Source organism: Canis lupus, chromosome 13 (assembly GCF_011100685.1).
Source record: "Canis lupus familiaris isolate Mischka breed German Shepherd chromosome 13, alternate assembly UU_Cfam_GSD_1.0, whole genome shotgun sequence".
In the NCBI taxonomy this organism is placed as follows: domain Eukaryota; kingdom Metazoa; phylum Chordata; class Mammalia; order Carnivora; family Canidae; genus Canis; species Canis lupus.
In genome coordinates, this window is record NC_049234.1 from 58394567 (window position 1) to 58401806 (window position 7240).

Genomic DNA, 7240 nt, shown 5'->3' on the forward strand with positions numbered 1-7240 from the left:
AAACTTTGTGGGTCTTTACCAATGCTAATGCTTTTAAGTTGCTTTTCCTATCCTTCCCTCTTCAACTTTGTGAAGACTTGATACAAGGCATGTACTAGCTCATCTGATAACCCTTGCTTTCTGCTGGAGGCACTTAAATACACCCTCCTCTATGTTCATGGCATCTGTTCATACATTTATTATAGCATTTATCAACTTATATGGCAATGATTTGTTTACCTGTCTCTCCCTACACTGTGAGTGCCATGAGAAAAAGAACTGTTTCTTATCTAAGTGAGCCCAGATCCCAGCTCACTGTCTGGCACAGAGTGGAAACCCAATTAATTATTCTGTTATGAGTAATGACTCTCACTCATTAGTTTCTCAGAAACAAAAGTTAGATAATAGCCTGATTTTTTATTTCCTTTGTAAATTTTAAAAAAGATGACAGTCCTAAAAAAGCATTATGTTGTAAGATTAGATAACAACAACAATAACCCTGGCTGAAATTGTGCCACATATGTGTTAGCAAACACTAAACTTTGCCAATGTTTCAATATATCATCTTAATTAATTACAACATCCGCATTTTTACAATGCCAGTAGGGGACATTGCTCACAATTTACTACCTCACTGCAAATATATAAGCAAGGCAGACATCTATCAAAGGATAACTTCAATTCTATCATTAGCTTTCTAGGTTAGTACAGTTTTTCCTCTAGGAATTCATATTTTAGGCAGAATCCCTAACTTTTCTCTGACCAAACTGGAGAGCAACCCCTTCCTTGTGATATTATTTTGCTTCAGGTTCCTTGTAATATGCCATTGTCAGGAAGAAACGGTCATCATTTCTTTCTTTCCTGGCCAATCATAAGGTACACCCATCATATGTGTGTCTCCCATCCTCCACTTTCCCCTAGAAATGTTTCCTCTAATTTGGAAAAGAGAGCACTTAGCTCTAGCACCTGGTTTAGTGGGCAAAACTAAGGTAGAGCCAAGTTTTAAGGTTTACATGAGAAAGGCTTCTCATGCTATCCTGCTAATCCCTAGCAAAACTTCACAGTTTTCATATGCTTCTATTACCTAACTCCTATTTTGAGGTAAATTTTTGTACATACTCAAAGTCAAAAAGCCAACTAGTTATTTTTCTCAATTTCATTGTCTAAAAAAAGATACTGGTCCTCATAATAATTATCATTCCTTAGCATCATCCATTTGAGTAATGTGAGATGCTTCCCAAGCTCTGGCTAACTTGTTCTAATCTCATTTCCAGAAACATCAGATAGTAAGAGCAGTTTTTTCCCCCTTTATCCACAAAGATGAAAATAGATTAATATTTGATGATAGATTACATTGAAATTTCACTGCAGAATACAGATCTACAACCAGGCACCATAACTATCATCTCATTAGTCACAAAAAACAAAAACAAAAAACAAAACAATACACACTCTAGGTAAAAATAAATATCTCTATAAACAAAACTTGAAGAATATTGCAACAAACCTGAAACACTCATGGTTAAGAAGTGCTTACTTATTAGTGAATGTATTAATGGATGAATAAATGAATATATTGTGTTGCTTTTATACTTTGGTTAAATCCATAGAGTATATGGTCTCATCCTAAGCCTGCTCAATCTTAAGAAATGTTTGATTTGAGTATCAAAAAACATGCATCCAATCAGGATAATATTGTCCAACAATCTGCATATCAGGTTAAATACTGAATGCTATTATTTCCATGAGTCTATTTTTCAGTGATAATATCAGCCTGAGAAAAGCCCAGATACACCATATCTCTTATTCCTCATATAAAATTCTCAGTTACTCATGCTTAATAGCAACTACAAAATGAAAATTTCTCCCTCACCCCCAAAATGTCTGCATGGAATTGCAGAGAAAAAATGCAATGAACATAGGTATCTTAAATAGCTCTACATAAATAAGTAAAAAAGTAAAACTTAAAGTCTGTTTTCCCCCTCCAAAGGAATCCAAATTGATTTAGAGGAAAAATGACTTAACCCTGGAGAGTACCTGGGATGAGGAACACTTGGTGGCACATAGGAGAATTTCTCTGTTCATTGTGATTGTGTTAAATAAAGACCCTTAGCCAACAAAGACAAAATTTATGTACGCTTTTATAAAATAACAGGTAAAGAATTTTTTATATTGCTTATTATTCAAAAAACAAAAAAAGAAAGAAGAAAACCAGTTTTATTTTTATCTTATTTATTTATTTCTTTATTTTTTGAAAACCAGTTTTACATTGGAAATCTGTCCAGACTATACATTGGAAAGCTGTCCAGCCACCAAGGAGGGGGACAATCTCTTAAAGGAGTAGGAATTCAATTAAGCATTTCCTTTTAAGAAAATAAAAAGCATATATGTAGTTTATCAGAAGGCATGATAAAAGAAATATTTCAAGTGCATGAACATTTAGAGTTCTTTTTTTTTTATTTCACCATAGCAACTTGACAAAAAAAAAAAAAGAAAAGAAAAGAAAGAAAGAAAAGAAAAGAAAACCTACCCTGTTTTGAATCATGATTTCTTGCTCTGTGAAAGTGAGGTAAGAGGGCTTTAGCAAATCATGTGGAGATAGCTTTTTATCTGCAGGGATTGGGATGAAAGACCACCATAACAGCTCATTTTTATGAGCATACACGGTCTTTCAAGCAAGTACACGTTTTCATTTCCTTGCCTTCCAATTTGGATCATTTCACAGCACTCTAAGAGTTATCTGTGAAAGCCTTTCCTTGTCTAGAAATGGCTACCACTAATGCCATGAATAGGCCAATAGTCTCCTATAGCCTACAACAAACACCCTACCTCTAAGGAAAAAAATTGCCTCAAGTAAGTGCAATGCTTTCCTTTTTATTCTTTTTCATATTTCCATCATCTGAGTAAAACTGTCCTTTAAAACACTTCAAACTTGATCGTTTGAAGGGAAACCTGAGCATTCAATCAGTGAAGATGGAGTTTTTTTTCCCCAGAAAATTGTTTCTACCAGGAAGCGTATGACTGAAAGCTGTATCACTATAAAATTAAAAAAAAAAAAAAAAAAGGAAAAGAAAGAAAAAGAATTTACTGCTTACTCTGAGGTAAAATTCATATCAATTTATTTCAAGATAAATGTGAGTCTCCCAGAACAATACTATCAAAAAAGACCATTAACAGTCTGAGGTTAAGTGACTGGTAATTTTTAGCTTTACTATACTAATATATATGTACATACTATATAACCCAATGAATATTTAAAAAAATTTACTGAGGATAGGCAATAGCTGCCATGTAATTAAAGGTACATGTTGAAAATCTACATATGTGGAGGATTTGGGGACGATAGTAGTGGTGGCTATACAATCTTTTAATCCACCAAATCCCCACATAAAAACAAAGTACTTAGATGGCAAAATCAGTAAACCAGGACAACATTTAAAATAAAATTGGATAAGGGGCACCTGGCTGGTTCAGTTGAAGTATCTGCCTTCAGCTCAGGGGTTGATCCTGGAGTCCCTGGATCCAGCCCTGAGTGGTCAGGCTCCCTGCTCAGTGGGGAGTCAGCTTTTCCCTCACCCTTTGCCCCTCCTCCAGCTCTTGCAGGCTCTCCTGCTCTCCATCTCTCTCTCTCTCTCTCTCTTTCTTTTGCTTGCTTGCTCTCTTTCTAATAAATAAATAAAATGAAAATAGATAAATAGTTATCCCCATAAGCTCCAAAATATATGGGGCAGAGGCAAACCACCTACAACTTTAAAACTTCATGATATCTGCATCTCCAAAGGAGGAAGAGGAAGAAAGCAACAGAGTGGTGTCTTCAGAGTCTGAGAACAGGACACAAACTGCCAACAGATATTCATGAGAAAGCGGGGAGCAATGTGGGAACAGCAGCTGAGAGGAGGAGGAGTTTGTGAATATAATGTCTCCCCTTCCAAGCAATACTGAACAAGCAGGAGCAGGGAACACCTGCTAACTCTCAGAAGTGGCCCTTCTAGGATAGGAACTCACACTGACAAGAAACTGCTGGAAGGGGAATCAAAATCACACAGGAGAGAAACAACAAGGAAAGGGGGAAGTGGGGAGAGTCCAGATCAAATCAAAGAAAGCACATTACCACATTTTTTAAACAACGTAAAAACCACATAAGAAGGAGCTCTGTAAAGTTATATAAACTTTCCTAAACCCTGCCTTAGAAAAATTCATTTCATATAAACTTGAGCAACATAAGTATCACGGTCATATCCCATAGAAAGTTATCATAAGAAAAAAGAGTGAAAAAAGGCAGAATAATGTACTGCAGACAATAAAAGCCTGCCGAAAAATATGCCCACAAAACAGAACAAAATTGTAACCTACTATTTCAAAACTAGCTAAGAAACATTAAGAAAATGCTATAAAACATGAAAGAAAAACAACATAAATCAGAACTAGAAAAGCTCAGAAACAATGTTCCATAACTCTGAATATAATTAGAAATAAGAAAAGAAAGAATTCCAAAAATGAGAAATAACATAAATAGGGAATAAAAGCAGCAGATGATAGCGTTAGCAAAATAAAAAAGTGAGAGAGAAAAACTTTAGAACTCAACAAGTAATGAAAGAAAAGAAGGAATCAAGAAAAAGTTAAAAATATTGAAGACAGGCAAAAAAAAAAAAAAAAAAAAAAGTCGAGCATATGGATAGTAGGAGAAGAAAGGAGATGAAACCAAAAGTAAGGAAACAGAACAAATACTAAATCCAGCCATTGCAGAAAAGTTTCTTAAAATAAAAGATGTAAAACGGCATATTGAAACTGTACATAGCATCACTGAGAAAATGAGCCATAACAACAAAGACATTCCAGTAAAATTAAGTGACTTTGAAAAGAAAGAAAGGGAGGGAGGAAAAAATCCTTTAGGTACCTACTAAAGGTAAGAGAGTACATGACTTATAAGGGAAAGAAAATGCAGTAACATATTTAAGATATTCAAGCAAAAGAAAAGCCAAGAATTATTTTTATCTAACAAAAGAGATTTTCAAGTTCAAAGGGCATAGGTGAATTCTTACCAGTGTGCAAAAATTCCACGAATATTGTTCCCTTGAGCCCTTACTGAGGATCTACCGGAGAATAACCTTCACACTAAGCAAACTGGCTAGAGAGACACTGATGTAAGGACTGGTAGCACACAAATACACAGTGACCTGCACATGAAGACTTAAGTGAGGGACTGGGCCAGAGAATTTGGTATGAAATGCCTATATTCTCAGACAATGTAGGTATAGAACAGTTATTTAAAAATGGGAAATAACCCAGAGAGCAAAAGCAAGACAATGCTAATAATTCAGTTATCAGTGATTGTTATTCTAACACTATTGCATGGGCAGCCACAGATAGGAGAAAAATGAGCGATTATGAGATTTTCTATTCTTCTCCATGCCCTTAAAAACCACTGTTTTCAGTGATAAGATGCAGACACAATTTTTAAAAAAAGGTTAAGCAAGACCCCTGAAGTCTGGAATTTGAGTTGGAAGTATCAGTCTGAACTTAGGTTAGGTAGTACAAGAGAGAAAAATAAAATAGAATCAAGGCAGAATATGGAGGATTACTCCTGTAAAGAGGAAGGTATAAGAAGATGACTCTTGGAAAGCTATGGAATGATGATAGGGTATGAGCCATGTCATAGCCGGGAACAGAGCAATCTCAAGCAGAGAGAGCGACAGGGAAAATGATCTTGAAGCTCGATGTTGGGCACATTGCTTCTGTCTGTAATTCCCATTCTCCTTTCGCAGACTAGAAAATTATTTCAATTTTTTTAAAGTTCATAAATCAAGACCTCAAATCTGAAAATATGAAAGTTTAGAAATAGATATCTTGACATGGAAAAGATTCACTATCAGAATGTGCTTTCTAAGATACTTGGAAAAAACCTGTCCAGAAAGTAATGGAATTTTTTCCTTTTAACTCATTCTTTTGCGCCTTCTACTTCAGAAGGAAAATTCTAACAAGGGACCCCAGTCTTTGTCTTTTCCCTTGATGGTCAGTGAATGTTAGGAGAGACAATGTGAAGTGAGTATAATGGACTCTGGAACTAGGACCCCGCCTGTGTCCCCTATTATTTTTATGACTGTGGACAGATAGTATGCCTAAAATCACTGTACCTCAATTTCTTCATCTATGCACTACCGAAAATAATAGCATTTACCTTATAGAGCTCTCATAAGGACTACATGAAATGCCACATGCAGAGAACTTAGAATGGCTTATGTGAGACCACAATAAATCATACCTATTATTACCATAGTTGACGGACCATCACTAGACAGAGAAACTTCTATCTCAATACGATGTGAGTCAGAAGATGTGAGATCACATCCCAGCTCCAAAATGCACCAGTCCTTCCCCTTAATCGAGTTTCTTAAACCTTAGGAAATGTCTTCTTTCACTTACAAAATTTGTATTACAACTACATACTAAAACTAATATGAAAATTCAGTACATTTTAGTTGAATCTGGTTATTTATCTATCTATATATTACCTTAAATTCTTCCAAAATAAAGATTAAATATGCATGCAATGTCCATCATAAAAATAAATTATAACATTTCCTTCCCCTATGTTCAGTAAAATATTAGGTGGCAATATTCTGCCAAAAATTAAAATTCTGAGAGTGCTTGATTTGGCAGTATTTATTGGAATGAAAATTGGAACAACTCAGTGAAGATTAGCATGGCTTTGCACAAGAATGACATGCAAATTTATCAAGTGTTCCTTGTTTTTAAAACTCATTGAACTGTACAGTTACAATGGGGAAATTTTATTTTATGCAAATTACATCTCAGCAAACCTGTCTTTAAAACTGTTTTAAGTTAAAAGTACCTGAGGAAAACTTGCCTTTTGGTTGATTTGCCAGACAAAGGATTTTTCCTGGGCCTATCACCTGCTCCCCCAAAGTCCATGATTTCTCAAGGATGAGATACATGTTGATTATGGACATGTCTTCTCTTCGGGACTCCACTCTAGTGAAGGGCTGTGTTTAGTCCAATGTGAGGTCGTCTGTTACACATACAAGAGCACTACAGATGCAATCTTCAGTGTCTGCTTGGCTGGCCATATGCAAGGGGAGATGGAAATAAATCTTCCCTTCATGGTGCCTTCCTGAGTTGCATATAAGGATGGAAGGCAGGGTCCACCTACCATCCTTCTTACTAGTGTAAGGAAGTTAAAATAATTTCTACTTTAAAAGTTCACCAAAATTATTTCTTACATTTTAAAGCTCGCTGCCAT

General features: G+C 35.4%; 1 pseudogene; it reads left to right on the top strand.

Moving 5' to 3' along the window:
• The first annotated feature begins 6639 nt into the window (after positions 1-6639).
• Positions 6640-6733, top strand: LOC119865563 (annotated as a pseudogene).
• The last annotated feature ends 507 nt before the right edge of the window (positions 6734-7240 follow it).